Source organism: Hyla sarda, chromosome 2 (genome assembly GCF_029499605.1).
Source record: "Hyla sarda isolate aHylSar1 chromosome 2, aHylSar1.hap1, whole genome shotgun sequence".
In the NCBI taxonomy this organism is placed as follows: Eukaryota; Metazoa; Chordata; class Amphibia; order Anura; family Hylidae; genus Hyla; species Hyla sarda.
In genome coordinates this window covers 281,574,818-281,602,709 of record NC_079190.1, presented here as the reverse complement: position 1 = coordinate 281,602,709, position 27,892 = coordinate 281,574,818, and the positions used below count along the sequence as shown (strand labels likewise).

Genomic DNA, 27,892 nt, shown 5'->3' with positions numbered 1-27,892 from the left:
ATGGTCTGGCCCACCAGGCAAATGCCCAGTGTGCCCGATGGCCAGTTCACCCTCATTGGCAACTGTACCACCCAGCATCAACTGCCTCTCTCTCTACAATGAACTATGCAGATCGCGCAGGACATTAGGAAAAAAAAAACCTCATGTCATCCACATTTTGCTAACACTATTTTTCATACACAGAAATAAAATAAATGAGTCGAACAAGTCAAAGAACAGTTTAAAAAAGGGGAAAGTTTATTTATTATTTATTACAATGTTTGTGTAGGGATTTTTTGTAACCTCCCATCACTCACAAAGAGCATACAGTAACTAACTCAGGACAGGAAAAACCTCCAGAGGGGAGGAAACCTGTAGGGAATCCATGGCTACTGTACTGCCCTTCCTCTGGGCATACTAAAGGAGGTTACCTCTAGAATTTGGGCAAATGTGTCTGTGTATGTGCGTGATTCCAGGGGTTATGTCTTCATCCAACTTCTTGCTGTAGGTCCGGAAATGCGACTCCTCATCCTGGAAATACTGCATCAAAGATAGAAAAACAAAAGAAAAGAAAGATGATTTCCATGTTTATTATAGAAATGTACATGGAACGACACTAACCAAACCTGTGTATGAATCTGCATTCCCGGGTCCCTACAGTGTCCAGCATCGGCCCCTCACTGATGGAGAATGAGCAGGAGCCGTGTTATTTCTGCCCAGTGCTACTCTCTGGTGGACAGTGGTTATGACATCACATGTGTGACGCTGCTGCTCCAGGGAGTTCTATTTGGGCAGTGCTGCTCTCTGATTGGCTGAAATCTGGAAAGCTTTTTAACATATTGTGCATGGCTGTTTTTACTGGACAATTGTAGTTTTGCTGGACAGAAATAAAGCCAAAAATAAAGCAATGTGAATTTCGAAAAATGCCACACATAACTTGTGTTGAATCCTAACCTTGGCCTAGGAACAGACGCAATTTTTGTTTAGAGCTTTTTTTGCCCCCCCCCCCCCCCCCTAAAAAAAAGAAGAAAACACAAAAACTGCCCTCTCCGTTTTTACTCTTAAGATTCTGTCTTTGTGGCAATTTTTTTTCCCAACAAACAATGGGGGAGATTTATCTAAACCTGTGAAGAGGAAAAGTGTAGCAGTCGCCCATAGCAACCAATCAAATTGCTTCTTTCATTTTTAACAAGGCCTCTGAAAACTGAAAGAATCGATCTGATTGGTTGCTATGGGCAACTGGCCAACATTTCTTCAGCGCAGGTTTTCATAAATCTCCCCATTGTGTATTTTTATAGGCCTTTTGCTTCTTTGGCATTTTCTTTTTTCCCTGTGTTTATCAAAAAGCTCAGACCCCCTGATAAAGGAGGATCAGCCGTGCCTGGCGTACACTAGTGCACCACATAGACAAAAAAAATAAACAAAGTCGCGTGTGTTCATAAATGGTCCCCTGAAATTTTTTACCACAGATTTTAATTGAGTTTTGGTAAATTCCATGGCGGACTGACGTGTTCTATAATGGCTTTTAAGCCTCCGCGGTCACCAGCAGGGAACGGAAGGTTTTCTTAGAACTACAAGAGCCTCAATGTCTGTGCCGAGCGTCTTTATTAGGATGTAATTATAGTGTTCTCTATGTAATCTCCTTACTACTGGGGTGACACACTGCAACAAACCTCCTCCTCATGTAATCTCCTTACTACTGGGGTGACACACTGCAACAAACCTCCTCCTCATGTAATCTCCTTACTACTGGGGTGACACACTGTAACAAACCTCCTCCTCATGTAATCTCCTTACTACTTGGGTGACACACTGCAACAAACCTCCTCCCCATGTAATCTCCTTACTACTGGGGTGGCACACTGCAACAAACCTTCTCCTCATGTAATCTCCTTACTACTGGGGTGACACACTGCAACAAACCTCCTCCTCATGTAATCTCCTTACTACTGGGGTGGCACACTGTAACAAACCCCCCTCTTCATGTAATCTCCTTACTACTGGGGTGACACACTGTAGCAAACCTCCTCCTCATGTAATCTCCTTACTACTGGGGTGACACACTGTAACAAACCCCCTCCTCTTGTAATCTCCTTACTACTGGGGTTACACACTGTAACAAACCTCCTCCTCATGTAATCTCCTTAATACTGGGCTGACACACTGTAACAAACCTCCTCCTCATGTAATCTCCTTAGTACTGGGGTGACACACTGTAACAAACCTCCTCCTCATGTAATCACCTTACTACTGGGGTGACATGCTGTAACAAACCCCTCCTCATGTAATCTCCTTACTACTGGGGTGACACACTGTAACAAACCTCCTCCTAATGTAATCTCCTTACTACTGGGGTGACACACTGTAACAAACCTCCTCCTCATGTAATCTCCTTACTACTGGGGTGGCACACTGTAACAAACCCCCCTCCTCATGCAATCTCCTTACTACTGGGGTTACACAATATAGCAAACCCCCTCCTCATGTAATCTCCTTACTACTGGGGTGAAACATGTTAACAAACCTCCTCCTCATGTAATCTCCTTGCTACTGGGGTGACACACTGTAACAAACCTCCTCCTCATGTAATCTCCTTACTACTGGGGTGACACACTGTAACAAACCCCCTCTACTTCTAATCACCTTACTACTGGGGTGACACACTGTAACAAACCTCCTCCTCATTTAATATCCTTACTACTGGAATGACACACTGTAACAAACCCCCTCCTCATGTAATCACCTTACTACTGGGATGACACGCTGTAACAAACCTCCTCCTCATGTAATCTCCTTACTACTGGGGGGGACACACTGTAACAAACCTCCTCATGTAATCTCCTTACTACTGGGGTGACATGCTGTAACAAACCCCTCCTCATGTAATCTCCTTACTACTTGGGTGACACACTGAAACACACCTCCACCTCATGTAATCTCCTTATTACTGGGGTGACATGCTGTAACGAACCCCTCCTCATGTAATCTCCTTACTACTGGGGTGACACACTGTAACATACCTCCATCTCATGTAATCTCCTTACTACTGGGGTGACACACTGTAACAAACCCCTCCTCATGTAATCTCCTTACTACTGGGGTGACACACTGTAACAAACCTCCTCCTCATGTAATTTCCTTATTACTGGGATGACACACTGTAACAAACCTCCTCATGTCATCACCTAACTACTGGGGTGACACACTGTAACAAACCTCCTCCTCATGTAATCTCCTTACTACTGGGATGACACACTGTAACAAACCTCCTCCTTATGTAATCCCCTTACTACTGGGGTGACATGCTGTAACAAAACTCCTCCTCATGTAATCTCCTTACAACTGGGGTGACACACTGTAACAAACCTCCTCCTCATGTAATCTCCTTACTACTGGGGTGACATGCTGTAACAAACCCCTCCTTATGTAATCTCCTTACTACTGGGGTGACACACTGTAACATACCTCCACCTCATGTAATCTCCTTACTACTGGGGTGACACACTGTAACAAACCTCCATCTCATGTAATCTTACTACTGCGGTGACACACTGTAACAAACCCCTCCTCATGTAATCTCCTTACTACTGGGGTGACACACTGTAACAAACCTCCTCCTCATGTCATCTCCTTACTACTGGGGTGATACACTGTAACAAACCTCCTCCTCATGTAATTTCCTTATTACTGGGATGACACACTGTAACAAACCTCCTCCTCATGTAATCTCCTTACTACTGGGGTGACACACTGTAACAAACCTCCTCCTCATGTAATCTCCTTACTACTGGGGTGACAAACTGTAACAAACCTCCTCCTCATGTAATCTCCTTACTACTGGGGTGACATGCGGCCTCCACTCCAGCTCAGCTCCTCCACAGCATCACACCGGTCCTTCAACCACTATTACATCTATCCTTCACAGTCACATGATGGTCACATAATAGTGACATCATCACAGGTCCTAATGACCTAATGGGGAACATATATGTCAGGCCCAAGGCCTGATTATTAAAATCCTATATGTGTATTATAATTATAACTGTGTGTGATGGCTTGTCCAGGACATGGGTGAGGGGTCATTCAGACGGTGTGTTCTTTTGTGTATTGCAGTTTATTGGGGGTCTGGCTGTGTGTTTACATCTTCTTTGAAGTCTGCACTCTGGTCCCATCATATAATCAAACAGATAAGGGGCCAAGAAGAGAGTAGACCCCCTGGTGGGATCAGAGGGGAGGGGGGAATGGAGTCTCCCTCCAAAGAAAGCAGTTATGATATATTTAAACAATGCTAGACTAAAAGTTGGGAGTTCAATGCTGTGGAACAAGCTGACAAGACCATCCTAAGAAAAGCTGGAACCTCACTCTCTCTCTCATGGACTGCTAATATCATCGTGCTGTAAGAACTTCATTTTTGCTTTCTGAACTTGTCTTGCTAAACTCTTATATATATTCTTATAACTGTATGTCATTTGTTTATTTTTATGCATAGCACTGTGATACCTTTTATCAGAATAAATGTTTAATTAATCAGCTCTGGTCTTTGATCTCTAAATGTATGAGCTCACCTTTCTGAAGGCAGCTCGGGTGAGACACGTTTATCTAAGGGTTAATTTGGTGACTTGCTGGGACTAGTAGAGGATACCCAGAGGTCTGGCGGCTTTAACTCTTGCACATCACACTCTCTCTAGTGTCTTGGCTGGACCGATAGGGTGTGATCGTGACAGAGGGTTGCATTGACAATCCAACACAATGGGCAGCACATTGAACACATTTTATAAGTGGTCAGAAACTTGTAAATAACTCATGAATGAATAAAGTTACGTTAAAACCAAGCACATCATTGTTTTTCTTGTGAAATTGATGTGTCACATGACCCTCTTCCTATTGAAAAAACAAAAGTTGGATTCAAAATGGCCGACTTGAAAATGGCCACCATGGTCACCACCCATCTTGAAAAGTTTCCCCCCCCTCACATATACTAATGTGCCACAAACAGGAAGTTAATATCACCAACCATTCCTATTTTATTAAGGTGTATCCATATAAATGGCCCACCCTGTACAACTCCCAGCATGCCTGGACAGCCAAATGCTGAGAGTTGTATTTTTGCAACAGCTGGAGGCCCCTGGTTGGAAAACCGTACTCTACATGCTATGTGCAAAAAAACAACAGAATTTCAGGTAGTTTACGTTCAAGCAATACTTCCGTTAATGTGGGACAAAATATTTTATCACAAGATTCTCATATTCGAATATGAGATTTTGGTTTGGGATGTTAAACCATCTCCTGTGAAATATATTCTTTAATAAAGGAAATCAGGATTGTGTCAAATAACTTTTCTGGACGCTATGCACATCAGATTTATCTGTAAGTTTCTTGTGGTTTCATGAACACACTTTCCACTGTTTAAACCATCGATCCTGGAAGTCTGATTTTAATATTTCCTTAAAAAGAATAAGGCTTCTCTCGAGTCCTCTAAAAACATAACATGGCGCCCAGCAATGACAGGAAACTTTATTTATCTCAACCTGTACATGTATAGATTTAGACCACTAGAATGATCTCCTTCTTCTTAATCGAGTAGCGCATGTGATACAGTCATCCCATTGGATCAAAGGGATTATCCAGGAATAGAAAAACAGAGCTACTTCCTTTTTAAAAACCACTCCCTGTCTGTCTCCAGGTTGGGTGTGGTTCTGCAGCTCAGTTTCATTGAAGTGAATGGAGCCAAGTTGTAATACCACACCCAACCTGGAGACAGACGTGGAGCTGTTTTTGAAAGAAATTAGCTGTGTTTTTCTATTCCTAGACAACCCCTGAAACATTGTGTTTTAAAGAGGTACTCCACCCCTAGACTTCTTATCCCCTATCCAAAGCATAGGGGATAAGAAGTCAGATCGCGGGGCTCCCGCCGCTGGGGACCCCCGAGATCTACCATGCAGCACCCACCTTTAGCAACTTCCGGAATCGCTGGAGGTCCTCAGGCTTAGTCCATCTCGACCACGAGGACGGAGCATAGTGACGTCACGGCTCCGCCCCGTTTGATGTCACGCTCCGCCCCCTCAATGCAAGTCTATTGGAGGGGCGTGACAGCTGTCACACCCCCTCCCATAGGCTTGCATTGAGGGAGCCGAGCGTGACGTCACACGGGGGCGGAGCCGTGACATCACTATGCTCCGTACCCGTGATCGCCAGTAATCAGACCAGGAGCGAACATGCTCCAGGGACCGATTCACACGGGGTGCGGCATGGAAGATCACGGGGGACCCCAGCGGCGGGACCCCCGCGATCAGGCATCTTATCCCCTATCCTTTGGATAGGGGATAAGATGTCTTAGCGCCAGAGTACCCCTTTAAAATAGATATTCCATACAGCAAATGCTTTACAAAGAAAAATTAAAATCCTTCAGTACAGAAATACCCCAGGCATGGATGGAAAATAACTCTTTTTGTGTCTTAGCATTTGAATATTTGACATTTTCAAACATAGAATATTGTATGATCATGCATCAAGGTTGTTTGTTGCTTGGGTTCCATACATTTCAAGTCATAGGGTAAAGTGAAGAATGTAGTCAATACATAGAAGGATTGTGAGTGTGCTTACAGGATAATGCGCGTTATATATCCACATTGATTGAGCCATAAATTGTGAGTAGATTTCTTCTTCAGGTTTGTTAGATTATCTGATCAATGTGGTCAGGTGCATACACCCTTTTATCCCTCTGACAAGTATTCTCTCTGAATATTGCCCCTTTGTTGCTGAGTATTGTAATGGGGTCCGCGGGCTTAGCGTAGGTTGGATGGAGCGGATCATTAGAGAAGACAGAATGTAAATCTGGGGCAGGAGAGCTGACTGCTGCACAATGCAGATAATGACTGAGAAATGAAGAGAGTCAATTAATTAGTCGTCGTTACTGAGCCCATGTCTTATTGCAAATCGGATAACTATTTCTGTACTCTGTATAACCCCATTCTTAGGCGGAAGACTGGTAAAATGTCTACATCATCACAAAATGAACTGGATCTCTAAATCTTCTCTCTAATCTGTCACCTTCTGGAGACAATATCCGGAAAGTTACGAGCACACTATTGTTTCACTGGGGAAAAAAAAAATAAGTGCAAATGCTGCGGAAAAAATATGAGCTCTTATTTCTGATTTGTGTCTATTATGTCATAAAGTACCTTGTGAAACTCAACCAGGAAGAGAGAGTAATGTCTACATAGGAAAATGTTCCCGACTATCAATATCATTTTAGTCAGTATGCAAATACATAAGGATATGTTATTTTTTACCCTGAACGTGCAAATCTTGGATATCTTGGATCAAAATGATTTTATTGATAGTAGAACGACATAAATTTAAAGCTTGTCTTTAGAGTCTCAGCTAGGATTAATACATATTGCATTTGACATCCAAGGAACGGATCACTAGGATAATCTATTAAAGACAGCAAGCATTGCTTCATGTAAGCAAGAGAGCAGTTTCTACATTCTCAAGGGTTACAGCTAGAGATGAGCGAAGTTACAGCAATTTGATTTGTCACGAACCTCGCGGCTCGGCAGTCGCTGACTTTATCCTGCATAAATTAGTTCAGCTTTCAGGTGCTCCGGTGGGCTGAAAAAGGTGGATAAAGTCCTAGGAGAGAGACCTTTACCAGCCCACCGGAGCACCTGAAAGCTGAACTAATTTATGCAGGCTAAAGGCAGCAACTGCCGAGAAGTTTGTGACGAATCAAATCACTGTAACTTTTTGGCTGCAGCACTGTTGTGTACTGCTGGTGTTTTACAAAAATTTTTTTATTAAAGGGGATTTTTCTGCCCTCATAAGTGCATACCGCATACGTACATCTAAGTAGTGCACTATTTTGTACCTGTTAATCTGTCAAGGGCCTACATACTGTGAAAGGACAGACAAAAGTAATCACCGGCTGGTGTTTTACAAAAATACAGAGTTTTTAGGCATACTGTAGCACATTTTTCTACCCTCATAAGTGCATACCGCATACGTACATCTAACTAGTGTACTATTTTGTACCTGTTAATCTGTTAAGGGCCTACATACTGAGAAAGTCCATGCCAAAGTAATCACCAGCTGGTGTTTTACTGATACTTTTTTAAGTGTACTGTACCGCATTTTTCTGCCCTCATAAGTGCATCCCTGATACCACATAACTACATCTATGGCTCCTTTCACATTATGAGCATTCTTCCGTTATTAAACGTCAATTTTCTGTGTAAAAATGGATGTATAATAATGGATGAAGTAACGGGTGCTAACGGCTGAATAAATACTCATCCATCAAGACCCGTTATAACATCCCTCATGTATCTGCCTACAGACTCCCACAGCTGGGACTACTACTACTCCCATCATGGAACAGACTTCATTCCATGTTGGGAGTAATACTTCCCTGGCTGCGGGAGTCTGCAGACGTATGGGGAGGCTACATTAGTGTTTGTACTACTACACCCATCATGGAACAGTGTCTGTTCCATGATGGGGGTTGTAGTACAGGGGCTGAGGGATTGATCGCACTGGGTTTCACTTCTGAGACCTGTTGCGATCAGAAGTTATTAAGCAGGGGAGCAGGCGGCATGGTCCGCAACCCTGCGATGTATGTTAAAACACACCATACATTGCAGGGCTGTGGAGCTTGCCGCCCGCTCCCCTGCTTAATAACTTCTAATTGCATCGGGTCTCAGAAGTGAAACCCGGTGTGATCAATCCCTCAGCCCCTGTCCTACAACCCCCATCATGGAACAGACTCTTGTGACGGAAGAAAAATTAGTGCATGTTCCGTTAATTCTTCCGTCACAACTAACGTCCATTAGTCATGACGGACTTTAACGGGTCATAACGGATAATCAAAAAATCACATAAACTTTAATGGGATTTTGAAACAGACATTTAACATCCTTTTTTAAAGCTTTTCTACCGAACATTTCTAACGGATCTTTTAACGGATGAATTTTATAGTGTGAAAGCAGCCTAAGTAGTGTACTATTTTTTACCTGTTAATCTGTCAAGGGCCTACATACTGTGAAAGTCCATGCAAAAGTACTCACCGGCTGGTGTTATACTCAGATACTTTTTTAAGTGTACTGTAGAGCATTGTTCTGCCCTGATCAGTGCATACCACATACCTACATCGTGTACTATTTTGGGCCTAGATACTGTGAAAGGCCAGCCAAAAGTGCACACCTGCTGCTGTTCTAGACAAATACTGTTTTAAGCGTAATGAAGCGTATTGAACTCCCCTCATATACGCACTTAGTATGTCAGGCAGAGAAGTGCCAGAATGTGCACAGAGGAGTGGCAGAAGCCTAAATCCTTCAGTCAGAGGTCACAGCAGACTAGGGGCGAGTGACAGCAGTAGTCCCAGCAAGAGACCTGAGCTCCTGTTATCAGCTAGCGGGTGTGTCTCGACCAGCAACCCATCTGCAGTTGTCGATTGGCTAACATTGTCATTCACTTCATCACAAGGGACATCTGACACCCCAGTCAACAGTCGGTGGGTTCCTCAGACACAACCCCCAGTCGGCATGGCCCAAGAGCAGTCTCTGTCCTCCCAATCCCTCTGTCTGTTCCCTCCCCTAAAGTAGTATTTTATGATGTGGGTTCAGCTCCACTATTCAGTGAGGACGATCTAATGGAGGACAGTCAGCAGCTACTGCCCAGCCAAGAAGTGGAGGGGACATCTGCCGCTTACCCCGCTAAGCAGGCAAGTAGTGATGAGGAAAGTGACGTGGGAGGCGGTGTTGCCAGGGTTCAGGGTCCTGAAGCAGACACTGTTGAGGAACCTGAGGAGGACATCAGTGACTTGCAGACACTTGTTTATGATGATGAAGCCGATCGCAATTGGGAGCCGGGTGCAGAAGGGGCTTCATCATAATCAGGAGAAAAGAGTTGCAGGTTGCCAGTGAGGCAGCAGCTGAGCCAGCAAGATGGTATCATGGTTGGCAGTAAGTATGGTGGCAGAAGTGGAAATTCTGGAGCCAAATGTGCCCGGGGGAGACCTCCTGCTTTGCGACAGCCTACCTTCCCGGGAGGTAGTGGAACAGGGATTCCTGGAGATGGCGGAGTGGAGCACAGTTTAGGTTTCGCCAAATTGGTGGTTTTTCTAGTAATCTGGAGGAGCAGTAGAAGCCAGAGGAGCTAGAGGGTTATGAGGAACGCGAGACAGAGGACACAGACACACTGTGGCAGTGTGCAGTGGAGATGGAGGCAGGGAGTCCCTCCAAGTCACTTGCACAAATGGCACGACGCATGCTCACTTGCTTGCGTAGTGACAGCCGAATTGTCACCATACAGCAGCGGGATGACTTCTGGATCTCCACCATATTGGACCCTCGCTACCGCCACAAAATAGGGGCCTTTTTTATGCCCCCTGAGAGGGAGAACAAAATGAGCAGAGGAATCCTATGTAGTCAGTTGGCCGATGCCTATCGGGGCCATCGTCCATTCTCCCGCAGGTCTGAATCGAGGGGCCCCCTGCGCTCACCTTCCACTGCCATGGCTCCATCAGCAGCCTGAGTCTTCAGTCGCTGATGAGTATCTTTCTTCACCCACATAGTGAAGCCACTCATCAGCAGAAGGTACACCTGGAGCAGGACCTGAACCAACAGGTGGTGGCTTACCATGACATGCCCATGCCAACACACCTTGAAGATCTGAGAGGGTGTTTAGTGCGGCGCGGGCCATAGTCACCCCAAGGAGAACTCGTCTGTCCACGAAAAATGTGGAGAGACTGACCTTTGTGAAGATGAATCAGGCATGGATCAGCCAGGATTTCCAACCACCAATGCCTGATGCATGAGAGTAGATTGACCATGGTGCCACACCAACACTTCACAAATATGGCTAGTGCCAAACAGATTTAAGGCGCTGCTCCCCAGTTACAGACATTCCTCCCCATCAGACCTTTTTTCACCCACCTTCATCACTGGGTATTGCCACCCACCGCACCGGGTCACTTTCAGGACTCCTGATGCTGCTGCTGCCGCCTCCTCCAAGCTGTCTCATTCAGCAACTATATGGTCTCTTCTCATGCTTCAACCAACTCCAGGCTGTTTCATTCGGCCCCTATATGGTCTCCTCATGCTTCGGCCACCTCCAGGCTGTGCCATTCATCCAATACATGGTTTACTGATGCTTCAGCTAGCTTCAGTCTGTGTCATTCAGCAACTACATGGTTTAGTGATGCTGCAGGGCCTAGAACATTACCTATATATGTTTATGGTAGCACTAGGTACCATACATCTTCAATGGAAATTTCAAAATTCATCTTTTATTCATAGAGATTGCGAGGCCCTATTGTCTCCTCATCTGACGCCAACTCCAGGCTGTGCCATTCAGACACTATATGGTCTCCTCATGCGTCAGCCACCTCCAGGCTGTGTCATTCAGCCACTTTATGGTCTCTTCTCATGCTTCAGCCAACTCCAGGCTGTGCCATTCAGACACTACATGGTCTCCTCATGCGTCAGCCACCTCCAGGCTTTGCCATTTTACCACTTTATGGTCTCTTCATGGTGCCACAAACTCCAGGCAGCCACTATATGGTCTCCTCCTACTGATGCCACCTCCATTGTGCTTCCATGTGACTCCTTGTTAGATTTGGTCCTTTGTACCCACACACCGGGGCCCGGGACAGTTCAATTTCATTTCGATTTTGAAAGTTCAATTTCAAAATCCTTAATATCAAGTTCAAAATCTTACATTTAAAGGGGGTTATCCACCATAAGGTGATTTTAGTATGTACCTGGCAGACAGTATTGGACATGCTTAGGAATGATCTGCGCTTGTCTTGGGGCTAAATGGCTATGTTGTGAGATTACCATAATACTGTGGCTAGCTTTTTGTGAACTTGTATTTCCTGGTTGACTTATGTTTTTTTTACTACAAATCCCACAATGACATTTTCCTCCCTCCCACACATCAGCCACCCCACCCATTGAAACAAAAGACCTGTGGTTTTCAATCAGGGTGCATGCAGCTGTTGCATTAGTTGCAGATTGATCCCTCCACCCATTGAAGCAGACAGGCTCCCTGTCATCAGCTGACTAGTGAGTCAGGTCTCGGCCACATTGCAAGCTGGGAAAATCCGAGACAACAGTCATTTTGTATGCTGGTAAAAATAAATAGTGGGGTGAAAATCACAGAAGAATTGTGAGAAAACTGTCACACACAGTGACATACACTATATTATGAACTACACTAACTTCACAGCCCCTGTAGCATAGTCAAATAAAAAAAAATCCTGGAATACCCCTTTAAATTTAAAAATCCTTAATCTCAATGGTCTCCTCATGCTTCTGCCAACTCCTGGCTGTGCCGTTAAGATACTATATGGTCTCCTCGTGCTTCAGCCAACTCCAGGCTGTGTCATTCAGCCAATATATGGTTTGGTGATTCTGCTGGGCCTGGGTCTGGGCCTAAAAATATTTTATGGTAGCACTAGCTACCCTAAATCTTCAGTTTACATTTCTGAATTCATCTTTTAATCTTAGGGATTGTGAAGCCCTAGTGTCTACTCATGCTGCTGCCAACTCCAGGCTGTGGCATTCAGACACTATATGGTCCCCTCATGCTTCAGCCACCTCCAGGCTGTGTCATTCAGCCAATATATGGTTTACTGATGCTGCTGGGCCTGTGTCTGGGAATAAACATTTTGTTATGGACGTAACCTTATAAAAAAAAAAAACAATAAGGAAATATTGGAGTCTATTAAAAGCTGATCAAAAGTATGGTACACTTTTTTAAAAATCCACCGATGTACGTACACAAGAAAGGAAAATCATTAGGTGACAAATTAATAAAGAGTGATATTGCAGAGAAGAAGAAAGATAGGCAAACTTTTATGTCATCACGCAGACAGGGCACATTTGCATGTTTGTCATGTATTAATTGCAACAGTATAATTAAAGGAGACTTTATTCATCACCCCACGAAAGGGCATAAAATTCAAATTCGGGGCTTTCATACTTGCAACTTGAACAATGTAATATATTTATTAAAATGCCCTTGCGGCAAATGTTACATAGGGCAAACATCCAGAAATGTAAAAATACGCATTAATGAACATAGAGCTGCGATTCGGAAAGCTCTGAAAAAAAGAGTATGAAGATATAATTATTACCACATCTAACAAATATGGTGAAACAACAGTTGCATGGCACTTTAAAGAACAATGTCATCAAATATCCAAACTACGTTGGCAAATTTTGGAACAGGTTACTGTTACCACTAATGAAAATCTGAATCGAAAACGCCTGCTGCAGCACAAGACGTTTTGGATTGAACTTGAAACATTAATACCGAAAGGTATGAATGAGCTTGCAGCTTCAATGCATTTTTATAGGTTCTATCAGGTTGTTTTTAGAAGTTCAAATAATCGTAAATATAAGTGCAGGTTTACATTGTATGAAACTTAACTAATTAAGAACACCTGTATACGTTCCTTTTAGGAGTTCGAGTTCCCAGCAGTCAGTGTGCATGAATAAGGGGGTCTGCCCCTGAGACTTTGTGACATGACTGGTGAACATACTGAAAATGCTACTGTTTTCCACTGTTTATAATCTAAGATGAAGTCCTGTGAGACTAACCATTGTGCAATATGGATTAAGAAAATAAAGTCGGAAGAATTTTCCATTTCAAGAAACGTGAGTTATGTCTTTTAAAGTCCCTCACTTCATGAAAAGTATATAGTTGGCATGCTGCTAGCGATGAAGAAGAGTTGTATGGAGTTCTGAACTTCATGGGCATTTTATATATAAAACTTTCTAATTTGGGACTTAACTGACATACTGTGCATTTGAAGCACTAGCTACCCAAAATCTTCAGTTTAAATGTCAGAATTCATCTTTTAATCTTAGGAATTGTGAAGCCCTAGTGTCTACTCATGCTGCCAACTCCAGACTGTGCCATCCAGACACTATATGGTCTCTTCATGCTTCAGCCACCTCCAGACTGTGTCATTCAGCCAATATATGGTTTACTGATGCTGCTGGGCCTGTGTCTGGGAATAAACACTTTGTTATGGTAGCACTAGCTATCCAAAATCTTCAGTTTAAATTTCAGAATTCATCTTTTAACCCCTTAAGGACCCTTGACGTACACATACGTCATGACAACCTGGTACTTAAGGACCCATGATGTACGCGTACGTCATGGAGAATTCCGGCCCCTGCCGCGCGCCGGGCGGGGATCGGAAGCGGATGCCTCCTGAAATGCTTCAGCAGGCATCCAAGGCAAACACCGAGGGGGGCCATGTAGGCCCCCCATGTCGGTGATCAACGCAAATCGCAAGGGAAATTGCCCCTGCGATCTGCGGCGATACCGGGCTGATCGGGTCTCTGGGACCCGACCGCCCGGTAATTTTGCATGATCCCAGTTGTCACAGACAGCCAGGACCATGCTGAAGGCTAGGAGCGAGGTGGCAAGCCTGCCACCTCCTCCTATCCCCTGCGATCCGTAGGTTAGCTAAACAACCAATCGCAGGGGGGGGGGGGGGGCGTTTACTTCCTCCAGACCTGCCCAGCCCCTGGAAGTCCGGAGAGGACGGGAGGAAGACCGGAGGACGCGGCGGGGGACGGGGGAGTGCTGGGGCCCGGCCCCGGTACTTACCTTGTCCCTGAAGACCGGGATCCCGGCGATGAAGACGGCGGCGGCGACAGGTGAGTTCCTATTCAGCCGCAGTTGGGCCCTTTACAGCAATGCACGTCGCCGTAAAGCGACATGCATTGCTGTAATGGGACCCTGTATACTACAACTCCCAGCATGCCCAGACAACCCTTGGCGTCTGGGCATGCTGGGAGTTGCAAAATCTGGAGGTCCACAGTTTGGAGACCACTGTGCCCTTCCAGATGTTGCAAAACTACACATCCTCAGCATGCCCTTACTGTCCAGGCATGCTGGGAGTTGTAGTTCTGTAACATCTGGCCCTTCAGATGTTGCAGAACTACAACTCCCAGCATGCCTGGACAGTTTTGGCATACTGGGAGTTGTAGTTTTGCAACATCTGGAAGGCCACAGATTGGGAACCACTGTATTAGTGGTCTGCAAACTGTAGTCCTCCAGATGTTGCAAAACTACAACTCCAAGCATGCTGGGAGTTGTAGTTCGGCAACATCTGGCTCAAAAGATGTTGCCGAACTACTACTTCCAGCATGCCTGAGAATGTTTGGGAGTAGTGGCTTTGCAACAACTGGAGGCACACTGGTTGGGAAACATTGTCTGTTTCCTAATTCAGTGTTTCCCAACCCGTGTGCCTCCAGCTGTTGCAAAACTATAACTACCAGCATGCACTGATAGACTGTGCATGCTGGGAGTTGTAGTTTTGCAACAGCTGGAGGTCCCCCCCCCCCCCTGTGAATGTACAGGGTACATTCACATGGGCAGGGGGCTTACAGTGAGTATCAGGCTGCAAGATTGCGATGCAGCAAATTTTGCGCGGCAGCTCAAACTCGCAGCGGGAAACTCACTATAACCCCCCCCCTGTGTGACTGTACCCTAAAAACACTACACTACACTACAATAACACAAAATAAAATAAAAAGTAAAAAAACACTACATACCCCTACAAAGCCCCCCTCCACTCCCCAATAAAAATGAAAAATGTCTGGTACGCCACTGTTTCCAAAATGGAGCCTCCAGCTGTTGCAAAACAACAACTCCCAGTATTGCCGGACAGCCGTTGACTGTCCAAGCATGCTGGGAGTTTTGCAACAGCTGGAGGCACCCTGTTTGGGAATCACTGGCATAGAATACCCCTATGTCCACCCCTATGCAAATCCCTAATTCAGGCCTCAAATGCGCATGGTGCTCTCACTTTAGAGCCCTGTCGTATTTCAAGGCAACAGTTTAAGGACACATATGGGGTATCGCCGTACTCGGGAGAAAGTGCCTTACAAATTTTGGGGGCTTTTTCTCCTTTAACCCCTTATGAAAAGGTGAAGTTGGGGTCTACACCAGCATGTTAGTGTAAAAAAAAAAATTTTTACACTAACATGCTGGTGTTGCCCTATACTTTTCCTTTTGACAAGAGGTAAAAGGGAAAAAAGCCCCCCAAAATTTGTAATGCAATTTCTCCCGACTATGGAGATACCCCATATGTGGGCGCAAAGTGCTCTGGGGGCGCACAACAAAGCCCAGAAGGGAGAGCGCACCAAGTACATTTGAGGTGATTTGCACAGGGGTGGCTGATTGTTACAGCAGTTTTGACAAACGCAAAAAAAAAAAACCCCACATGCGACCCCATTTCGGAAACTACACCCCTCACGGAATGTAATGAGGGATGCAGTAAGAATTTACCCCCCACTAGTGTCTGACAGATCTTTGGAACAGTGGGCTGTGCAAATTAAAAATTTCGTACAGCTCACTGTTCCAAAGATCTGACAGACACCAGTGGGGGGGGGGGGGGGGGGTAAATGCTCACTGTACCCCTTGTTACGTTCCTCAAGGGGTCTAGTTTCCAAAATGGTATGCCATGTTGGGGTTATTTTGCTGTCCTGGCACCATAGGGGCTTCCTAAATGCAACATGCCCCCCGAGCAAAATTTGCTCTCAAAAAGCCAAATATGACTCCTTCTTTTCTGAGCATTGTAGTTCGCCCGTAGTGCACTTCAGGTCAACTTATGGGGTACCTCCATACTCAGAAGAGATGGGGTTACAAATTTTGGGGGGTATTTTCTGCTATTAACCCTTGCAAAAATGTGAAATTTGGGGGGAAACACACATTTTAGTGAAATTTTTTTTTTTTTTTTTTACATATGCAAAAGTCGTGAAACACCTGTGGGGTATTAAGGCTCACTTTATTCCTTGTTATGTTCCTCAAGGGGTCTAGTTTCCAAAATGGTATGGCATGTGTTTTTCTTTTTTTTTTTTTTTTGCTGTTCTGGCACCATAGGGGCTTCCTAAATGCAACATGCCCCCCAAAAACCATTTCAGAAAAACGTACTCTCCAAAATCCCCTTGTCGCTCCTTCGCTTCTGAGCCCTCTACTGCGCCGAACACTTTACATAGACATATGAGGTATGTGCTTACTCAAGAGAAATTGGGCTACAAATATAAGTATACATTTTCTCCTTTTACCCCTTGTAAAAATGCAAAAATTGGGTCTACAAGAACATGCGAGTGTAAAAAATGAAGATTGTGAATTTTCTCCTTCACTTTGCTGCTATTCCTGTGAAACACCTAAAGGGTTAAAACACTTACTGAATGTTATTTTGAATACTTTGGGGTGTAGTTTTTATAATGGGGTCATTTGTGGGGTATTTCTAAGATGAAGACCCTTCAAATCCACTTCAAACCTGAACTGGTCCCTGAAAAATTGTGAGTTTGGAAATTTTGTGAAAAATTGGAAAATTGCTTCTGAACTTTGAAGCCCTCTGGTGTCTTTCAAAAGTAAAAACACGTCAATATTATGATGCAAACATAAAGTAGACATATTGTATATGTGAATAAAAATAATTATTTGGAATATCCATTTTCCTTACAAGCAGAGAGCTTCAAAGTTAGAAAAATGCAAAATTTTCAAATTTTTCATCAAATTTGGGGATTTTTCACCAAGAAAGGATGCAATTATCGACAAAATGTTACCGCTATGTTCAAGTAGAATATGTCACGAAAAAACAATCTCGGAATCAGAATGATAAGTAAAAGCATTCCAGAGTTATTAATGTTTAAAGTGACAGTTGTCAGATGTGCAAAAAATGGCTGCCACTATATGGTCTCATCATACTGATGCCACTTCCAGGCTCTGTCAGTATTATTTCACTACCCCAGCACACTCAATAAGCGTGTTAGAACACAGCAAAGTTGTCTTCACCCTTATTGAGGCTCTCTGTAGGCCAGAAAAATATAGATCCGCCATGAATAAATTCGTATCGAACCAAATTTTTTTGAAAAATTCAGCGAATCGGCCGAATCAAAATTTTCAAAAGTTTGCTCAACTCTAGTGATGTACATAGCCCTGTAGTTTGGTTTTGCCTCTGTTTGGCCTAGGTGCTGTGTTTATCTACACTGGCCTTGGGGGTATGCTCTGCATGGAGGGCAAAGTGTCTTATTAGTTTACAGGTTGGCATTAATTCATAATTTTCAGTCTTAAGGTATGTTCACGTTAAGAAAATGTGCGAAATTCCGCCCAAAAACATGGAGCAGACATTCTGCACATTTTCCCTATCTGGCGGGCACTAGGACTGCTTGGAAACCCTCCATCTGAAAGAAGGCAGTGCATTTCTGAGCGAACTCTGAAGAAAGATTAGACATGTTTATTCTTTCTGCGGATGCCGGAATCAGGATCTCCATCGTGTGAACAGTGCAATGGGACTCTGCTGCAACGGAATGTCCATGTAAACATACCCTTTTAGGACATCATAAAACAGAAATCTATATGGGTTTTTTCCGGGATAGTCCTAGAGTTCCTAGACACTGACTGCTTCAAGCTTCACCAATATCAATATCTGATTTGGTCATATTTCAGGGACTCTTGGGGTCCTATTAAAGGGAATGATGCTGCACAGTAAACAAGCACTGATCATGGTGGTTGGCGCTTGTTTACAGAACCTTAACAAGGCTCAATAAGTTGTGGGGCCCTATCCTATTACACAGGGAGATTGCTTGTTTGCATGTTTACAGGCTGATCACTAGCTCTATTTCATAGGGTGGTATCAGCCTGTTGGGCTAATAACAGACTGATAATCCTCCATTGCAATAGGGCCCTTACATTTGGTCACCCTATGCAGGCGGCCTGTACATCATTATAGACTATGCATCTCTGGACCTTGACTGGTTCTATCATCTACTTTAATGGATTGAGAACTGAACTGATGAACTGAAGCACTGATCATGGTGGTTGGCGCTTGTTTACAGAACCTTAATGGCCAGGGTATGCACATTCCCCTCTGCACTCAATGCAGTACTAAAGCCGCTAGGGCTAATCTTGGTAAAGTAAATGTGGCAAACAGGAGTACTGCTCCTGTCTATATCATCCAACACACTGACAGCAGCTCTGCCACAAAAAGTGGCTCCCAAGGTCTCAAGCTCCACTTAGTAACCAAAGTAACATGAATCTTTTTAAAATCACTTAATATAACTTATGAATGCATGGAAACCAGGGGGAAAAGTATGCACCACAGTGCACCAATAGGAGTTATATTCACCTGGGTACCTGCTATACCATTGGTAAGCAACCAGCAGTGTACTGGAAGATCTCTGACAGGTACTGAGCAGATTGCCTATGCCTTAGTGAAAAAAATCAATAAAAACAAATGTGGTTGATTCAGTCCATAGTTTACAGCTATGCCTTTGTTTTTGTGTCGCTTTCCATTCTGACATACATATTGTTACCTCCTCTGCTTCAATAAATGTTCTTTTACGGTTCTGTGACTGCATATTCTTAAAATGTTTAGTGTTTTTTGCTCCTTTTGAGAAAAAGCAATGAAATGTGAATGTAAGAATCAGATCATCATTACAACACTTTCCCCAGACAGCAATGGTCTGAGCGAGCAGTCCTACTTCAAGCTCTCATCTCGGAAGCTGACAGAAGACAGGACCAGCAAGGACCGGAAGCAGACAAAATGGTTGCAGTGGAAGCTGCAGGGGACTTGTGGATTTTTTTCACATTTTTTTTCTACAGCCCCAGCACTATGAGGGACATTTATCATCGTTGCTTTGGTAAGCGAGTTCTGTATTCATTTTTTATTTTTTTTGCTTTTGGTTTTGCTTATGTATGACCCATTTAGTATACTATCACAAGGGGTTGATAAATTTGGCTTTACATAAGCGAAAAACACTAAATTGCTGTTGAATACCATTTTTTTAGCACACATAAGCAAAACCCAATAAATGACTTCAGAACACTTTGTAACCCCACCTCAAGTCACAGCTGTGAAATTTTTTTGCAATATACACACATATATATATATATATATATATATATATATATATATATATATGTGTGTGTGTGTGTGTGTGTTTATTCAATTTTTTTACCACTTTTTTCCACCCTAAGGGTCTATTCTCACGTACAGTATTCTGTACAGATTTGATGTGAAGGATTTGAAGCTGTTTTCAGTCATTAAGTTTACATTGAAATCTGCACCAGAAAATCCTGCGCATCAAATCTACATATCAAATATGTGCACAATACTGTACGTGTGAATAGACCATAAATGTACTAACCCATTTTTTGTTTGTTTTTTTTTCTTCTCCTTTCAGATCCGTGTATGCAGAGGACTACTTCAGATTTGGTGGACTACTACGATGACTATTGTTTTTGTTTTGTTTAATATTAATAAAATGGTTACCGAGGGCTTGTGGGGGAGTGTTTTTTTTAAATAAAAGTTTTATAAACAAGTTTTTTTTTATTTACTTTACAGGCTTAGTAGTGGAAGCTGTCTTATAGACAGAATCCATTACTAAGCCTGGGCTTAGCATTAGCCTCAAAAACAGCTAACGCTAACCCTCAATTATTACCCCGGTACCCACTGCCACAGGGGTGCTGGGAAGAGCCGGTACCAACAGGACCAGAGCGTCAAAAATGGCGCTCCTGGGCCTAGGCGGTAACAGGCTGGCGTTATTTAGGCTGGGGAGGGCCAGTAAGAATTTTACTCGCCAACCCTGGTAACATCAGGCTGCTGTTGCTTGGTTGGTATCTGGCTGAAAATGAAACTAGGGGGAACCCCACACGTTTTTTCATAAATAATTAAATATATATATATATATATATATATATATATATATATATATATATATATAAAAGCATAGGGTTTCCCCTATTTTCATTCTCAGACAGATACCAACCAAGCAGCAACAGCCTGACATTACCAGGGTTGGCAAGGACCATTGTTACTGGGCCTCCTCAGCCTAAATAACACTAAGCGTTAGCCCCAAAAACAGCTAAGTCCCGGTTTATTAATGTATTCCATCTGTAAGACAGTTTCCACTACTAAGCCTGTAAAGTAGATAAAAAAACACGTTTAAAAAAACTTTTATAAAAAAAAAAAACACTCCCAAAAAGCCCTCGTTAACCATTTTATTAACATTAAACAAAAAAAAACGCTGCTCATCGTAGTATTCCACTGAATCCAAAGTAGTCCACAGGATACACGGATCTGAAATGAGAAGGAAAAAAAACGTGGAAAATAGGTTAGTACATTTATTGTCACCCGCTCGTGCCGCACGACTACAATTCCCAGCATGCCCTCACTGTATGGGCAAGCTGGGAGTTGTAGTCATGCGACGGCGGGCTGGTGGGAGATGTGCAGGTGGGTGACAAGGAAGTCAGGGAAGCTTGTCACCTGCTCGTACATCTCCTGCCGCCCGTGCCGCATAACTACAACTCCCAGCATGCCCTTGCAGTAAGGACATACTGGGAGTTTTAGTCGTGCGGCATGGGCGGGAGATGTGCGGATAGGTAACAAGCTTGTCACCTGCCACGCCGCATGACTGCAACTCCCAGCATCCCTTTATAGTAAGAACATGCTGGGAGTTGTAGTCTTGTGACACAGACAGGTGAGAGATATGCTTGTCACTCGCCTTGCCGCATGACTGCAACTCCCAGCATGCCCTTACTGTAAGGGCATGCTGGGAGTTGTAGTCCTGCAGAGAGGGCAGGTGAGAATATCCTTTTAAATAATACAACCATAATAATAATTATCATATGCACCGAGACTTAATCATTTTGCCTAAGTAATATGCCATACAAATATGCCAAATAAAAAAAATATGAAAATAAAATAATATGAAAATAATATCTTTAAACCTTATACAAAAAGTATAAACCTTCATTATCACTATCTATCTATCCTAAATGTTATGATGTTTTGTCTAATTCGTGCACATTTCCTTTCTTAACCCCTTAAGGACCGGAGGTTTTTCCGTTTTTGCATTTTCGTTTTTTGCTCCTTGCCTTTAAAAAATCATAACTCTTTCAAATTTACACCTAAAAATCCATATGATGGCTTATTTTTTGCGCCACCAATTCTACTTTGTAATGACGTTAGTCATTTTGCCCAAAAATCTATGGTGAAGCGGGAAAAAAAATCATTGTGCGACAAAATTGAAAAAAAAACGCTGTTTTGTAACTTTTGGGGGCTTCCGTTTCTACGTAGTACATTTTTCGGTAAAAATGACACCTGATATGTATTCTGTAGGTCCATACGATTAAAATGATCCCCTACTTATATAGGTTTGATTTTGTCGGACTTCTGGAAAAAATCATAACTACATGCAGGAAAATTAATACGTTTAAAATTGTCATCTTCTGACCCCTATAACTTTTTTATTTTTCCGTGTATGGGGTGGTATGAGCGCTCACTTTTTGCGCCGTGATCTGAAGTTTTTAACGGTACCATTTTTGCATTGATAGGACTTATTGATCACTTTTTATTCATTTTTAAATGGCGCGCACGCCATTGACCGAGCGGTTTAATTAATTATATATTTTTATAATTCGGACATTTCCGCACGCGGTGATACCACATATGTTTATTTTTATTTTTATTTACACTGTGTTTTTTTTTTTATTGGAAAAGGGGGGTGATTCAAACTTTTAATAGGGGAGGAGTTAAATGATGTTTATTCACTTTTTTTTTTCACTTTTTTTTTGCAGTGTTATAGGTCCCATAGGGACCTATAACACTGCACACACTGATCTTCTATGTTGATCACTGGTTTCTCATAAGAAACCAGTGATCAACGATTCTGCCGGATGACTGCTCAGGCCTGGATCTCAGGCACTGAGCAGTCATTCGGCGATCGGACAGCGAGGAGGCAGGAAGGGGCCCTCCCGCTGTCCTGTCAGCTGTTCGGGATGCCGCGATTAGCCGCGGCTATCCCGAACAGCTCGACTGAGCTAGCCGGGAACTTTCACTTTCACTTTTAGCCGCGCGGCTCAGCTTTGAGCGCACGGCTAAAGGGTTAATAGCGCGCGGCGCCGCGATCGGCGCTGCGCGCTATTAGAGGCGGGTCCCGGCTTCACTATGACGCCGGGCCCGCCATGATATGACGCGGGGTTACTGTGTAACCCCGCGTTATATCAGAAGAGCAGGACCAAGGACGTACCGGTACGTCCTTGGTCCTTAAGGGGTTAAAGGGGTACTCCCGTGGAAAACTTTTTTTTTTTTTTTAAAGGACATGTCCGGTGCGCACTTTTCTCATTTTATCCCGTTCAGGCTCCACAATAAAACAAAACAAACTTAGAAAACAAACTTTCTCTTACCTGCCAACGAGCCCCCAGAGCTTCGGTACACTCCGGTACAGGTGTTTGGTCCCGGGGCTGTATTTTTCTTACTTCCTGTTAGCCCGGCACGTCACACGGAGCTTCAGCCTATCACCGGCCGCAGCGATGTCCCGCCTCGGCTGGTGATAGGCTGAAGCTCCGTGTGACCTGCCGTGCTAACAGGAAGTAAGAAGAATACAGCTCGGGGACCGAACACCTGTACCGGAGCTCCGGGGGCTCGTTGGCAGGTAAGAGAAAGTTTGTTTTCTTTTTTTTTGCAGCCCGGACGGGATAAAATGAGAAAAGTGCGCAACTGGTGCCAGAAAGTTAAACAGATTTGTAAATTTCTCCTATTACAAAAATCTTAAAAAAGTGCGCAACTGGTGCCAGAAAGTTAAACAGATTTGTAAATTTCTTCTATTACAAAAATCTTAAAAAAGTGCGCAACTGGTGCCAGAAAGTTAAACAGATTTGTAAATTTCTTCTATTACAAAAATCTTAATCCTTCCAGTACTTATTAGTTGCTGAATACTACAGAGGAAATGGTATTCTTTTTGGAACACAGAGCTCTCTGCTGACATCATGACCACAGTGCTCTCTGCTGACATCTCTGTCCATTTTAGGAACTGTCCAGAGCAGCATATGTTTTCTATGGGGATTTTCTCCTACTCTGGACAGTTCTTAAAATGGACAGAGATGTCAGCAGAGAACACTGTGGTCATGATGTCAGCAGAGAGCTCTGTGTACCAAAAAGAAAATAATTTCCTCTGTGGTATTCAGCAGCTAATAAGTACTGGAAGGATTAAGATTTTTTAATAGAAGTAATTTACAAATCTGTTTAACTTTCTGGCATCAGTTGATTAAAAAAAAAAAAAGTTTTCCACGGGAGTACCTCTTTTATGCATTTAATCAACACATAACTCAAAAACTCAATTATCTTACTATGTGTAGTAGTTAATATGGTGGAATTTCCAGCGAAGAGACACGTGTCTCGGGAACTGCCACGTTTAGAAGAGGTTTGCTATGGGGATTTGCTTCTAAACTGGACGGTTCCCGAGACACGTGTCATCAGAGAGCACAACCTTAACTTCAGAAGCTCATAAGTACTGAAAGGATTAAGATTTTTTTTATAGAAGTAATTTACAAATCTGTTTAACTTTCTGGAGCCAGTTGATATATAAAAAAAAAGTTTTTTCCTGGATAACCCCTTTAAAGATGTACTCCACCAAAAAACATACCACCACTGGGGACCCCCTCGATCTCCGCTGCAGCACCCTAGTCATCCCGTGCACAGAGCCAACTCTGCTCCGTGTCGGATGACAGTCGACTACAACCGTCATGCCCCCTCCATTCATGTGTATGGAAGGAGGTATGACGGCTACGTACTAGCCATCATGCCCCTTCCTATAGACATGAATAGAGGGGGCTTGGCGTGACGTCATGAACACGGAAGCTCCAAATTTACGTTTTTCTGACACTGCTGCTGCCGGCCCGTGATCAAACATCGGTGTACCCCTTTAAAACAGAAATGATGGAATCAGGAAAATGGAACAGTAAGACCTTTCGCCGCTGTATTTCTAATTCCACAGGATAGAAGCGTCAATGTACACCACAGTGCACCTACAGCAAGACATACAAATATTATTACTGACAATAAAGCATTCAGCCAAAGAGGTATGGAAATACTTTGGATAACATGAAACTTTTTATTATTAATATATTTGTCAGAAAGATTGTTTTACTGTATACTGGACTTGGAGTCTTAATGTCAAGCAACAGTAAAGGCAAAATATATTAATCTAAGATTGTGGCGCTTTCTGCTATTATTTTTATATTTGTAGCAGTCGGCAGGTAATTGTCATCCTCGAGCATTTATATACTTCTGTCAAATGCCAGCAGAAAATCAGCGGACATCCAATTTTCAGAGGGTAGAGATGCTATGAGATATACACAATGGAAACCTAAGGCCATACTCAAACTATCCACCTGCATTAATCTTAATGCTCTAATTTGTCAGAATAAAATAGATTTCAGTATAAAGTTCACCTGGAAGGTTCAAAGGCTGTCTATCTTAAAATATATAGTAGTGCCTCATTGCTAGATTTCAAAAGACATAGGGAAAATGTCTCTATAGCCCATGATAAACCAGGAACGCATCAGTGTTATTGATTTATGGCAGTGCTTCCCAACCAGGGTGCCTCCAGCTGTTGCAAAACTACAACGCCCAGCATGCCCGGACAGCCTTCGGCTGTCCGGGCTTACTGGGAGTTGTAGTTTTGCAACAGCTGGAGGCACCCTGGTTGGGAAGCACTGCTTTTTACTTTTATTGCAAAAAAACAGGATCTGATTTTTTTTATCACTTTATTTGATTCATATTTTAGTAAAGTATGTGCAACAAGGCCAACGTCTCACAGAGCAGGTAGAACTGTAGGTAGAGTTGTAAAGCTTGCATTGTGGCCAGGAGGAAAGGCAACATACTCTCTGGATCAACATAAAGTCAAAGGGGTTATCCAGGAAAAAAAACTTTTTTATATATCAACTGGCTCCAGAAAGTTAAACAGATTTGTAAATTACTTCTATTAAAAAAATCTTAATCCTTTCAGTACTTATGAGCTTCTGAAGTTGAGTTGTTCTTTTCTGTCTAAGTGCTCTCTGATGACACGTGTCTCGGGAACCACCCAGTTTAAAAGCAAATCCCCATAGCAAACCTCTTCTACTCTGTGCAGTTCCCGAGACAAGCAGAGATGTCAGCAGAGAGCACTGTTGCCAGACAGAAAACAACAACTCAACTTCAGCAGCTGATAAATATTGAAAGGATTAAGATTTTTTAATAGAAGTAATTTCCAAATCTGTTTAACTTTCTGGAGCCAGTTGATATATAAAAAAAATTTTTTTTTTTCCTGGAATACCCCTTTAACTGAAGAGAACACAGCACACACTCATACTTTCTAATATATAATGCGTGGCAGTCTTGTCCCTGGGCTTAGCTCTGGAGGACTGTTCCTATAAGTAGGGTCTGTTTACACTGATGTGCTCCAGGTACAAGCAGCACATGCATGTATAGTAGCTACAATCGCCAAGGTTTGCTCACTGGGACTAAATTGCAATACATAATATATTACAATACCTCAATAGTGACTGTATTCTCCTAAATAAACTATACAGTTTCACCTAAGCTATCAATTGTTTATCAAGGAGGTCCCAGCGGTCAAGAACGAAAAGGTTAAAGCATCTTTGACATGTACTCTTCATAAAGGTGCTCTGCAATAGCCAATGTGCAGAGAGCTCTACCCCAACCGCTGTATACTAGAGATTCTAGATTTCCAAGATGTTGGTTTGCCAACCATGCAGCAAGTGATGGCATATCCTATCTTAGGTGAGAAAAAAACCTTTAGGGTAGGGTCACACGTAACGGATCCACAGCGTATTTCACGCTGCAGGTCCCCTGGTGACCTGACCCATTTTGTGCCTCCAGCTGTTGCCACCCCCTGTTCCCCCGCCTCGCTCCGCCCCTGGCCTGATTGCAGCGGCAATCTGCTGCTACAAGCAGCCACACATGCGCAGTGTACTCAGACATCGCGGCTGCTCCGCGATGTCAGAGTGGACTTGGCGACACGCAGGCCCCTTGTGTGACTCCTCTGCTGCCTACACCTACTGGGCTACTGGGGGGGAACTCTAATTCTGCTGCCTACAACTACTGGGGGGGAGGGTACTCTAATTCTCCTGCCCACACCTACTTGGGGGGGGGATTCTAATTCTGCTACCTACACCTTTTGGGGGGGGGGGACTCTAACTCTGTTGCCTGAACCTACTGGGGGGGGGGGGGGACTCTAACTCTGTTGCCTGCACCTACTTGGGGGGAACTCGAACTCTGCTGCCTACACTTACTGGGGGGGGGGGGGGACTCTAACTGTTGCCTACACCTACTGGAGGGGGGGGACTCTAACTTAAATATAGCCAATATGTAGAATACCACCAATTATGGCCACTAGTTAGTTTAATTAGATACAATAGTCTATGACAGCTGAGCTGGTCTTAAACGGAATGACTGGAGTAACTTTTATGATTCCACAATAAAGTGCATAACTCCAGATAATTGTATTATATCCAAGTAAATGTCTGTAACAGTTCCAGGCTTGGAAATAAGGTGCAATGAGTATCTATATCTGTCTTATCCTTATATCGCACATTCCGGCACAGATAAATATCCAGACAAGGTGTTGTACAGGGCGATATATGGCCGATATTTCTTAGTGATAATATTGTCCGACATAGCGATAAGTAGATTGTATTCAGCTCACCCTCACCTCGTGGGGGCTCCGGGTGTCTGTGAGTAGATAGTTGATCTGTGTATTTGTAGATGTTGGCGGCGCGGCTGGCTGGATTAGCAATCCCTCTATGCTCGCGCTCTCAGTGTTTGCCAGCTGTAGATACCGTAAAGACTTCGCTAGCAGCGCTGGGCTTGCATCCTCGTGGATGCCGAGCGTGCACTCAGATTAATCTGATGACAGAGGATGATGACAGATGATGCTCAATGATGCGCTTGGATCACTCTGATGATAGAGGATGGTTCCAGATGATCTACAGCTCAGTGGAAGTGGATATTCGTGGTAGCAAGAAAATATCAAGGCATAGGTGGTATTATTAGACTTAGTATACAGACGTCTAGTAATACCACCTATAGCTTGATATT

At 43.5% G+C, this 27,892-nt stretch overlaps 1 long non-coding RNA gene across 1 annotated transcript; it reads right to left on the bottom strand.

Annotated features, from left to right (window-relative positions):
• Positions 1–214: 214 nt before the first annotated feature.
• On the bottom strand, positions 215–27,643 carry LOC130357888 (uncharacterized). The gene is made up of 2 exons (XR_008889314.1): positions 27,507–27,643; positions 215–856 (listed from the first exon to the last, which is right to left on the bottom strand). It is a non-coding gene; the product is annotated as an uncharacterized LOC130357888 (long non-coding RNA).
• Between the last annotated feature and the right edge of the window lie 249 nt (positions 27,644–27,892).